A 12147-nucleotide genomic window follows, 5' to 3' on the forward strand; every position below is an offset into this window, starting at 1 on the left:
CACAACATTTTTCTTGTTTTTCCGAAGATGTAAAGTGTTTGAGGTACTGCTTCACCGATATTGCTGGCATGAGTATAATGATGGTCTTTCTTTGAAGTGTTGCTGGCCGTAGGACTGCTGGCTGGCTCTTTTGCATGTTGCTGGTTGCAACTGACTTCTCCCATGTTTTTGTATTGATATTGCAACCAGGATTTCCTGATTCCTGACTGGGTTCAGAGTTCAGATATCTCCATCTTGTTGTGCAATTGGAAGTTATTATTCTTCCTTAGTGGGTCTACTGCTGAACGAAATATAGCTTCTTCTTGGGTGGCATACCTTGTTGCCCTCTCATCAATATCTTGTTGGTTGACTGTGAGCTGGGAACCCCTTGGTCATAATGTGACAACACAACAAAACTTCGGGTACGATAATAGGGCCGAAAACAGAACTTTTTCACACTCCCAGAACTTCATGTTGATGTGACAACACAAAAAAAACTTCAGGTTTAAGTTTTCATTTTGGTAATCTGTCTACCATTCACTTTTTACACAATCATAAAATTATCAATTATCAGGCTAAGGTGAGATCAATACTATCCTGGACTCATTCATGTTATATAGTCTCAAAAGCAGTTTACTCTAGATGATGAGTAAATGCACTGAAAATTGTTAATATTCAATAAGAACTGATGATTTGCTATCTTATCAATCATTGGGAAGATGGAAAATGGCAAACTAATTTAGAAGCTTGATGATACGTAATTATGTAGTAGCTCTCGCAAGAATATGTAATATGTGTTTTCATATATTTCAGTTTTACATAAGAAACAACTTTTGACTTTTTTTAATACTTTTACAAATGAAACAACTACCTCTCTGCACTTCTACGGCAAAATACCACCCTCTATAAGGTAGTCGGGACAACAGTGATAACCTGAAAGGCTGTATGTAAAAGAATATAAAATGGCATGGTTCAGGATAACAGTGATAACCTGAAAGGATGTATGTAAAAGAATAGAACAGTGGACAGCATTAATTCAGAATAAAGTTGCAATAACATACTTCATCAATCCAGTAAACTCAATATATTTCCTTGGCCTTCCTGATCCGTGTGTGTGTTTTACTGTACATCCAGCAAACACAATTGAAATGCCCACAGGTACATCCAGCTATGAATAGATCAACATTTATTTATTCCATCTTTGTAAGCTACGGAAATTTAGACCCGATAATAATATGTTAAAGGATTAATGACAAATGGTTCTGCCACCGCAAGATAACACAAAATACAGGTCCACCTGATTTGTGAATTATATCTACCCTGATTTGTTTTACTTTTCATGTTTCAGTTAGCAGACTGCAGTCCCGATGATTGCATTTTAGTGCATCAAGATTGTTTTGGATGAAATGCTGCTGAGTGTAGGGGTGGCAAAACACTCTGAATCAAAACAAGATGTTTTAGGCACTATTTTCAAATAGTATTGTCTAGATAGAACGTACTTCAGCACCTGGTTTTGGGAAGCACTGAAGACAGTATTTGTCAGTGATGCTTCTTTAAACATTGTCAAATGAACTTGATCTATCTAGAGACTTCGCAAATACAGGATTGCAAAGCTGGATGGGCATTTTTGCACTCAATTGTCATGAAGCCATATTTATAAGTTTTAATTGTACTGTGAAAAACATAACAAAGCAAATCCTACATGATATGGCACTTCAGTCAGTGCATTTGAGCATTGATCTTCGCAAAATAAGTTGTGTCCTACACCATCTAGTGATAACAAGAACAACTAACTCAAAGAACCAAAAAAAAAACCAGTAACCTTCACCTGCTTGTTGGTGTCGTGTGGCTGGTTCCTCTGTGGCATCTTCTGCAAATGAAATCATTTTTATAGCTAATGGGGTCAGAATAGCTCCCGTTAATTACCGAAGCCCTGGATTGTCGGTCATAAACAGTCCTGTGACAAGCAAAATCATCTGGCAGCAGCAAACATGCACATGGAGTCTGAACTCTGAATAGCCTTGTTTTTCCAACCTGTATTCCACTAACATTGCACCTATGCCTTGGTACTCTCTGAGCCTCTAAAACATTGTACTCTTCTCATTGCATCATACCAAACTAAGGTATCGCTTCTTCACTTCTTCTCTCTTATAATTTTGGGAGATAACCTCCCCTAGTTCCCTATTATTGGCACTCGCAGTTCAGAACAGATTATTAGTATATCACACAAGTGCAATGCACGTCTACCAAATGGTAGTTTTCAAGAATATGCTTTTATCATAAAATGTTTTTTTTGGCAACGGTGTGAAGTCAATGAATATTTATTTTTTATATATAAACATGGAAATGTCAGTTCAAATGACCAAACAAGAATATACTCGTACACCGGCCAGCCCAATATATCCAAAGCTTCCTTGAAAAATGTCATGACGGCTTTTTGTGAAACTCCAGCAAAGCCCTACTTTTTGATTCTTCGTCTATAGTTTGGGACATCAAGATATGCTGAATTTGGAGATATAAATGTGCGGCATAATGAAGTAACAGCATAATTAAATGGATATTCTGGAACAAAGTCATACCGTGAGCGACAACAAGAATCAAGTCTGAGTATGCTTGAGCTGCATATGTGTAGCATATGGAGGCCATGTCGGTCAGCTGCAGCACCAATAACCAGCTTAACTTCCATATGAATAGTAGATTCCCACACTATACTGTGCGGGGCAGCTTACAATATTTTTTGACTGCAATAAAAGGCTATTTCCAGGCAATGGAATAATATCTTGTGGCACAGAAGTATAGGCTATTTCCGACAGTTCAGATTATAAAATATGTTTACCTTGCTCTGTTCATGTGATTCAAATCAGGAAGATGAAGAGCAGAATAAGGCTATCGGCAGCGCTGCAGATGGATGGGTATTACCCTGCAGCGAAACAAATCAAATTGCAAGCTTTAGATATATCCGAAAAATCAGAATGCTATAGCAATTAGTAATCAACAATCATACCACAATACACTATACTGTCACAGAGGCAGGTTCACCTCCCGCAATTTTCCGGATTCTTATCTCCTAAGAGTGACATAATATAGTCCGATGCACTAACCACTTTGTCATGTACACAGCTGAACACACCAAGAAATTCCATCGAAAAAGAATCAGCACCTCTATCTCAAGCTCCGCAAGTCATAAAATATTAAAAAATCCACACAACCAAACTGATAAAATAAAACCAATGTGATCCGAATTTATTATGGGGTTTCAAAGCTCACAATCAAGTTTCATACTATCCTTGGGTGGAACCAAGCTAACAGTGAATTGCCACTTCAGATGTGAGAGCAAACTAATCTTCTAGATAAGCACTACTGTACAATTTTTCACGTTACATCGTCATCTAAACTACTGAAATTGTGACAAGTACTGCAAACTTTCGATATGAAGATCAGTGAGCAAGTTTTGAGCGAGGGCACGGAATATCCATATGCTCCAATCATACGCGTTGTTCTCCTACGTAAATAAGGTGCAGGCCTGGCTACTACATTCCTCTAGAGAAGCATCATTTCAGAGTCCGTTGTTAATCACCTAGGTTTTGCCCATTCGTTATGTCCCGAAATGGAGTGCGGTTTGAGGATGACATGGGTATTTTTGTTGCCTTTGTTTGTTAAAAATAAATCCCTGCAATTGTAATAACAAGTAATAACAAATGTTATAAAAGATCATAAATCGCGGAATACATCCTCCCTGTACTCCATTGATCTTATATATGGCACAAATCAACTGATGTAAAAGCAATTTAAGAGTGCATCGTTTGGTTGATGAAGGATATTTTAGCCAAGCACAAACAGATGAAAAGAGAAATTACAAAACAAAATTAATTGTTGAAGATGATCCATTGACAAAATTTGACTGATTTTGTTTCACACTTGTAAGATTTAAATTATAAAAATATCAAGCATTTGTCGTGTGCTTAATATGAAACTGGTTCTTCTATGATTTCATAATTGAGATGAGCTAGGTTGCCCGGATATGGAGATATGTGGATACCGCGATACAGCGCTTTTACAAAAACACGGATAAGGAGATACATTCGTATAAATATGAATTGCTGATTCTTGTACTGACATGATTATTTCTGTCGAGGTGTTCTATAATGCAAACTTCTATACTCCTCTATGGTGTTCTATAATCTGTACTTCTCCATATCCCAGCGAGTCTCGGCAGCTATTGCTAAGAACCATATGGACTGTAATTCTGATATATTGCAAACAAATATGCGTACAAACCATAAGGGAGCTACTCTGCTTGCATGTTGCCATTGCATCCAACGAACAAGATTGTCAGCCAGATGAATCAACTTGGACCAAGAACTGGAGATGGGTGGAGGCGAAACTGACCTGCAGGCCTGATAGGCTTGAGCAGGAAGTCCTCGGCACCCTCCTCCATGCAACGCCTGATCCGGTTGGGCACGTTCGCCAACGACATGATCACCACCGGGATCTCCTTGAGCTCAAACGATTACTGTTGACAAAATAATCATAGATTTCGAGTTCAACACTGGTTCTCGTCTACCCAATTGTTGCACTTCCTCAATCGTGACAATTAAGGATAAGGAATTGAAATTGGTGTGTGGTGGATTTACCTTGACGCGCTTGAGGAATAGCCCCAGGCCGAGCAGCTCTGGCGCCCTCGTCGCCGATTCGACGGTGGTACCTACACAAACGAATACCGCATGTCAGCAACCCACATCCACGAACGAATCGCTGCCCAATTCCGCCCAACTTTTTCCATCGATGACAAAAATGAGGCCGACGGCGTACATGATCGAGGCGGCGGTAGCGGGGAGACTCGCGCGACGTCGCGGCGCCGTGGATACTCACACGACGGCGAAGAGCAGGCTCGCGTGGCGGCCTCGCGTGCTAGCTCATGGCGGCCGATGACGTGCGGGATCGAGGCGGCGGCGCCGGGAGACTCGGCGCGGCGGCGGCGGCGGTGTCGGGAGACTCGCGCGATGTCGGGCGACGGCGCGGTGTCGCGAAGCATCCTCGCGTGCCGGCTCGTGGCCGGCTCGTGGGCGTGCGGGATCGAGGCGTCCGCGTCGGGAGACTCGCGCGACGGCGGCTGCCAAGCTCGTGCAGCGCGGCGGCTCGAGTCCTGGAATCAACGCACAGGGAGGAGGATGACGAGTTCAGGGGCGAGGGTTTCGGGTGTTGGGCTCACGTATGTAGCTGGGCTTCGGCCCAGTTAAGCCCGTGCGGAAAGGAATGGTCGACTACGACGAAGATTTTGACGTACGACGAAGATTTTAACGTATCGAAGTGTGGGCAGAATAAGGAACAAGTTTAGTCTTTTTAAGTAGTAGAGATATGGTACGCCTTTGGTGTACTCTCGAAAAAAAAAAGAAAAAAACTATAAACAAAAAAAAGAAAATTGAATAAGAAAACGAAAAAAGAAAACGAGTTTCACTTGATGTGTCGTGGCCTAGTTAACAGCCGCCGGGTCGGAGGGGTATGCGGCATCCCGTGCCTGCCGACTCGGTCGACATATAGCAACTCCCCTAGTAAACAGCCGGACTAACGAAAAAAACTGGGCTAAAGCACATTCTCAGAATTAGCCCAAGAGCCAAACCAGATCCGCTACCTCTTCCTGTCGCTCTCGGTCATCGGATGCAATCGAATGGCGGTCATCAAGCCAGGTCAAACGAAAATAGCGCTCATCTAGAAACCGTACTGAATTTCTTTCTCGCCCTCGACTTCTCTCTTTTAGTGAGGCAGGGACGACGATGCACTATCCTCCCCTCGGACCGTACCGACGCGGTGGCTATTCTCGCCGCAAGAGAGTGCGCTAGACCAGGTCCCACACGCTCTTCTATCGAGCATGCATGTCGGCATCTGGTTTATACGGGGCGGTATGGAGGCGATGCTCACCGACGCTTTGCATAGACAGCGCAACGGCGGACGGCGTGCTCGTCCATTCCGTGCGCTCCTTTTGTGGAAGAAATCGATAGCGCGGCACCCTCGCCCTTGCGCGGAGCAGAGGATGTTCGGTGGGCCCCGAAGGGGAAGGCTACGACATTGTATCATTAGTGGTGAGCACTTTAAACTCAATCCCCAATTTCTGTTTCATTTGTTCAATTTCAAGAATTATGATTCGAGTTCATTCGAATTGGGGAAAACGGGTTAGGGTTGAAAATGAATGACTAAAGATCAAGAGAATTAACTTAAATATCAAAGGAAACTTTATCATAGTTCGGCTAATCATATTGTTCTGCAGGATTAACATTAGACGTTTAAAGAGCAATTATACCAACATTAATTGCTAATCATACAAAACTAGCGGCTAAACCGAGGTGTATGCATTAATATAATTTCCTAAAACAAAGATCAAACAGTATAATTATAGGTAAATACTAGGACAATGCCCGCGCGCTGCGGCGGATTTGCGAAAGAGCAAGCAAAATTGTTGATCATGTATTTAACACTACTTTCACTTTAATTAATTTAGACCTTAGCGTGTGTTTCAACGGTAGAGTAAAATAACGTTTTGGTAAAGAACTAAGAGAATTAAAATCATAACCGTAGCTGCCAAATGTCCAAGAAAAGCGTCAAATTTAACTCTCTACATTTTAACTTGGAGAGCTCTTCGAAGAAATTGCATCTTCGATTTGCACTAACATTTTATTAGACTCCAATTCTCACTCTCCAAGTTTCAACAATTTGTATTTATTTGCTTTTTTTTTTGTACTGCCAAACAATCTCGGGACTTTGTTTTTGCCAAAAACAGTCTCAACTATGTTACTTTATTGTGGAGTCCTAATTTGTAAGAACTGTCAGATCTAATCAGCAAAGAATCTAGGCTGAATAGACAAATTTGTGAGGCTCAAACGACAAAGCATCCGACTTCATTGGATATGCACTAATATTTTCTAGCACACAGACATACAGTAAATATAGCAGTATGGAATATCAATTTTGTATAGAACGCAACATTTCCACCGCGAACCTGCGCACCTGCTGCTCACAAGAGTACCAATCTATGGCCAAGTCTCTGAAATTTCAGTGGATGCGCAGGTCAGCAAGGAGGGGCTGCGGGCTGGCCGCTGGGTCGGACTTACAGGGAAGAAATCTCGCCCGCAGGTGCGGCGGCGGTGGCCGCTGCAGGCAGCACGCACGGGCAGCAGGTGGTAGGTCGGGTCCCCGGGATTGAGGGAGGAATCGAAGAAGAGCGCGGGCTAATTCACAGCGACTTGCTATCGATCTGCAGGAGGCTGGATCTTTTTTTAGATGCAACACGATGTACTTGGTGCTTGCCACCATGGTCAGGCCGCGTTGGATTCCGCCAGGCGAGGCCACGCCGGCGAGCTCCGGGTCTCGAGACGTGGCGGCTATTCTCGTGGGCCAGACGCGCCATTGGTCGCGATCCAAGGGCTACGTGCTAGGATGGCTGGATGGGTGGCTGTGAGCTCCGTCTGGGACGGGTAGAGCCAAGAGAGCGACACGAGCGTGGCTTTTTTTTTTTTAATGTTCAGCTGAAGATGCGAAGGAGAGGAGAGAAAGGATAGCGAACCGGTACCATGACTTAGCGGTGGCAGTCCATGTAATTTGGACGAAAATTAGGGACAATAAAAAACGGACCAACAAGAAGCCTTTATTTTCTTTATTATTAGGTATAGACTACACATCTGAGTCCGATGGCAAACAAACCGTCGGACCTCTCCGATGCCGTCCATCTTATCAAACGTTTTGCACCAAATCTTTCTCCGCATGTTTCTTGACCCATAATTACTCCCAAAATTTCAGGTCCATTAGGTAACTTCCCCAGAACGCTCCCGAAAACGCCTCCTACAGTCGATCTGCGCCGCCCCTGTGAGACCTCCCGTCATCGTCGTCGCTCTTCTCTCCACGAAGCGCCAACCTTTGTGTTCTGTCGCATCCTCCCGTCCAGGCCAACGCCTCCGCCGCCACCTGGTAGGAATCAAACGCCATCACAGATGCATGAAGCTCTGCCACGGGGAGATGCTGTTGGGCCAACTCTGACCGTCGGCCGGCGCAGTATGTGTCGGAGGCGGCTCAACCGGGTTGTCAAGGCTCCAATCCGGCCACCACTCAGGGTCGACACATTGATCTCTTCAAGGACTACACGATTTGGGGGAAGGTAATAGCCATTGGTCTCGTTCCCAATGTGTGCCTATTTCTGAATCTTCTGAATATCAAATCTATGTCTTCCTCTAGCATTTTGATTTGTGAAATCAAATTTCGAAGCCGATCCATATAACCGATATGTGATCATATTTTGCATCTGTTAGGTTTATAGATCTGTTATAACCGATTGCAACAAGATTTTTTTCTTCTGTAGATGTACTGTTATTACCTTGTGTGAGAGGGATATTCATGCTTCGTGATGACCATGCTTCCCAAGAATTAAACAACGATGATGATGAATTTTCTATGCTTCCAATAGATGATTTTTGTTGATATAGCACTAACCTCTTGCTATGTACTGCACATGAAAAGAGTTTATGAAATTTCTATGCTTCTATAAAGATGATTTATGTTTAGCACTAATCGCTTTCGCTTCAAAATATCCATGCTTCATATTACATTATTAGTTTTTCTTTGCTCCAGAAAGTTTCCTGCATATAACCATGCTTCTTCCTTTTTGACTTTTAGTACCATTATTTTGAGTGCCATTTTTAATTTATATATTTCCCTAGTGCCACTAGTTGTGTTTCAGTCTCCGAAGCTTCTACCTGATATTGTTTATGTTGATATAGCATAAAATTGATGCTTCCAAAGTATGTATGTGTTTTCTTCCTGAAAGTTTGCATAAATAGAACCATGCTTTCGTAACTTTTTCCATTTTTTATTGAAAATTTCAGTAGCATTTAAAAGAACATTTATCATATTACAATTTTTTTTGGATATATGCTGCTCATGATTCAACTCTAACACATTGCATATTACCTTTTTTTTTCTAAGGAGTGCTATTGATCAGGTACAACGACACTGACAATGGGCCCATCGAGGTCGATATTATGTTGGGTCTCCTATTTGAAGCACCATTGCTGGGAAAAGTGAATTCATGCCATTGGAAGCATGCCTGCACTGCTCCTGGTACCTTGGAACCCTTCACTAGCAGGCGTAGGCACTCCAGGAGGCGGGCAGGGTTACCATTGGCGGCATGAGGTCATTATTGAAGGCCATCAATAGGACACTGATGTTCCTTGTCAATGGGCATGCGACATTGCCATGAGAGGTGGACCGACAGGCATTGTGCTCGACATGCAAAAACAATGTGACCGATTCTTATTGTCTATATACAGACACAAGCTATGATGTTAATATAAGCAAAAGCTATTTTATTTGGAAGCAAATTACATCCCATGTAGGAAGCAATCATGGTGTCATTCGAAGCAGATATTATTTTCTTCGGAAGCATATTTATATGTTCTGATTGAACTGGTGTTGTAGAAACAAATGTTCCATCCATTGGAAGCAAACACTATTTAATTTGTAGGAAATTATATTCTCTATTGGAAGCAATGTTTTTACAAACGAATACATGTTGCCTTTTGGCTCAAACAATCTAGCTCGCTAACAGAAAGAAAATATACGAAGCAACATTAAGTTGCACTAGCAAGGATATTTCCCAGAAAAAACGAGGCTTCCATTGATAGAAAACAATGCTTCCTTGGAACAAGAATATGTTTCCGTGACTAGAAACAACGAATTAATGAACCTGCAGTAGGAGTATTTTATTGGTTGGAAAACAACTCATAATTTTCCCGATTGTTTTCTAAAATAGAGGGATATATCAGACTTGAATTACTGGAGCAGTTAAAAGGGAAGCATGCAAATTTTGTTCCTAAAATCACGGAAAAGGATGCGCGGGCTTGGTCCTACCAGTTTGAACGGAAGGTTCCTGAAATCATGGAAAGAGCTGCGTGGGGCCAGGTCGAAAATCCAGCGGCCACACTACTTCCAATCCTATGGCCAAGCGCTGGTCCGATATGAAGCAATATATCGGCATCCGATTTGTAGCGGTGCCCATAATTATAGCGCATTAGAGTTTTAGTGCTAGCCAATCTAGGTATTTGATACCATTGTTAGACCAAAAACATCAGGCCTAGCACGGGATCACATATTGCAGCAACTAGAACACCTAAAGATCCCATCGATGCATGCGTGAGGCATGCTTGGTGCAGCGAGGTTGTGGACAGTTTGGGGATCCTCCTGGTCCCCTCAGGTCTCAGCGACACTGCCTTGTTACCGTCAGCGTGCAGGTAGGTCTATCCGTTGCTTCTGGCCTCTCTGGATCGGTAGAGATGATTTGATATAGGGGAGCCAGTTAGCAATCGTGAACCAGTAAGATCGATCGCTTCTGGCACTCCCATCCTTTTTTATGACGCAGTGCAATATGGGAACCAAACCATCGAGTTGGTTTTGGCACACCGATCAGATCGCCTAGGAGGAAGTCTCGTACTGGAAATGCTCCTAGACGTTGATCCTATTGGTCCCTCATTTTTTATCTTTACGTTATTTGCTTTTGACTTTCTCATGCTAGCTAACTCATTTTCTTATAAACCAACACCGCTGTGCATGCAGGCCAAAGCACTGTTACTATGCAACGTAACCAAGACATGAACTCCCAGTTGTGATAGCGTACTGCAATCATTTGCCCTAAACTCTACTGGTAAGTACTAACAAGAGAACCACATGGAAAGGAAGAACCTTTTGACTGATGCATACACGATTACATACAGAGCGGTTTGATGAGGCTAGGCGTGTATACTAGTAGTAGATGCATACATTGAGCCGATTGTTCCCGTTCTAGTGACCTGGATCCAAGCCATGCACAGTAGAGTATTTATTTTTTCTGACAAATTGGGTTCTGATAGCTATAGAGGCTAGAGCTAGAAGGCATCCTCTCCTCTCCTGTAGCCATGTGAGATGTGCTGGCTTCCTCGGCGCCAATGGGTTTTCACGGCACAACCAAGTTGCCTGGCTGCAAGCTGGGCCTCGTCGAAACAAGTAGCCTCCGTTGGCGTGTCCCGGAGTGTTGTTTGCGCAAAGATCAGACAATGGTCAATGCCATTTCACGGCAACTGCAGCCTCCTTCCGTGGTTACTTGCGATGTGAATCTCTCAAAGATGGCTACCAAATTGGCACGGAAATTTTGAGGCCGATCAATTCATGAAACATAAAACTCCAGAGGAGTTCGTGCCACGCCGCGTCTCGGTACTCCGTGGATCGATCAACGGGCGACATCGCACACAGTGAATTAGCATGACTGAATGCCTATTTCTCTCGTTTTAATAGGGCATCTTTAACACTATGATGAATTTTGGATACAATTTATGTCCGTTTTGATCCGTTTGTATCGGACGTAGATAAGAAAACAACATTTTTTTAACTTATCATATGGGTCTGCCTTTGCTTTAGCGGTAGTACCAAAAAAAAATTATCACATATGACAGGCTAGTATAGGTCATGCATTATTTAGAGAGAAGATAGAGGGAGATGTCTTTTATGTTGTCACCATTGGCCAGCACACACGAGCAATTAATTGATTAGGGAGAAAACAGAGGACCATGCAGGCCACACGGACGCGCGAACAGTGTCCGCGCAAAAACATTCTTGCCACAAATTTAACCCGCGTTTATGTCTCGGCCTGTATCATGCAGCTGAAATAGCGCGCAAACCTAATTTTTAGCCACGCCAATGTAAGCAGTTATTTTACATCTATTTTCATCAGACCGCTCGAGATGACTTTACTGCACAACAGTGTTATGTATCGAGGGGAAATTCAGAGCATGTATCGTGCATGGACTGGGTGGAATGAAACAGTGTTATGTCTCGTTGCTGTCTCGTCCGGCCGGTACAGTACAGACTACAGTATGCTCATGCGTACGGTACGGGTACTGCTGCACATTGCTGCCGCTTCGTTACGTACGTACGTATATGTGCTTGCTGCTGCTTAAATCCGTATACATGCTGTACTGCTAGTCTAGCCTTGGCGTGCACTCGCATATCTGCAGCCTACGTGCAGGAATGGACGGAGGAATCGATCGGTTTCAGATAAGAGTACCTGGAACGCGGGAGCACACTGGCTTGCTTCCATGATGTACCAGCCCGTTCTATCGGCATTTCGCTTTGGGTCCTTTTTCCTAACAACGC

General features: G+C 43.2%; 1 long non-coding RNA gene across 2 annotated transcripts; it reads right to left on the reverse strand.

Moving 5' to 3' along the window:
- Positions 1–2381: 2381 nt before the first annotated feature.
- Positions 2382–4628, reverse strand: LOC124684475. Of its 2 annotated transcripts, XR_006997040.1 has the most exons (4): positions 4614–4628; positions 4369–4492; positions 2816–2899; positions 2382–2634 (listed from the first exon to the last, which is right to left on the reverse strand). It is a non-coding gene; the product is annotated as an uncharacterized LOC124684475 (long non-coding RNA). The 2 variants fall into 2 exon arrangements; XR_006997041.1 differs by lacking the exons at positions 2382–2634; positions 2816–2899 and adding an exon at positions 4211–4225.
- Positions 4629–12147: the final 7519 nt, after the last annotated feature.

Source organism: Lolium rigidum, chromosome 1, assembly GCF_022539505.1.
Source record: "Lolium rigidum isolate FL_2022 chromosome 1, APGP_CSIRO_Lrig_0.1, whole genome shotgun sequence".
Taxonomy (NCBI): Eukaryota; Viridiplantae; Streptophyta; class Magnoliopsida; order Poales; family Poaceae; genus Lolium; species Lolium rigidum.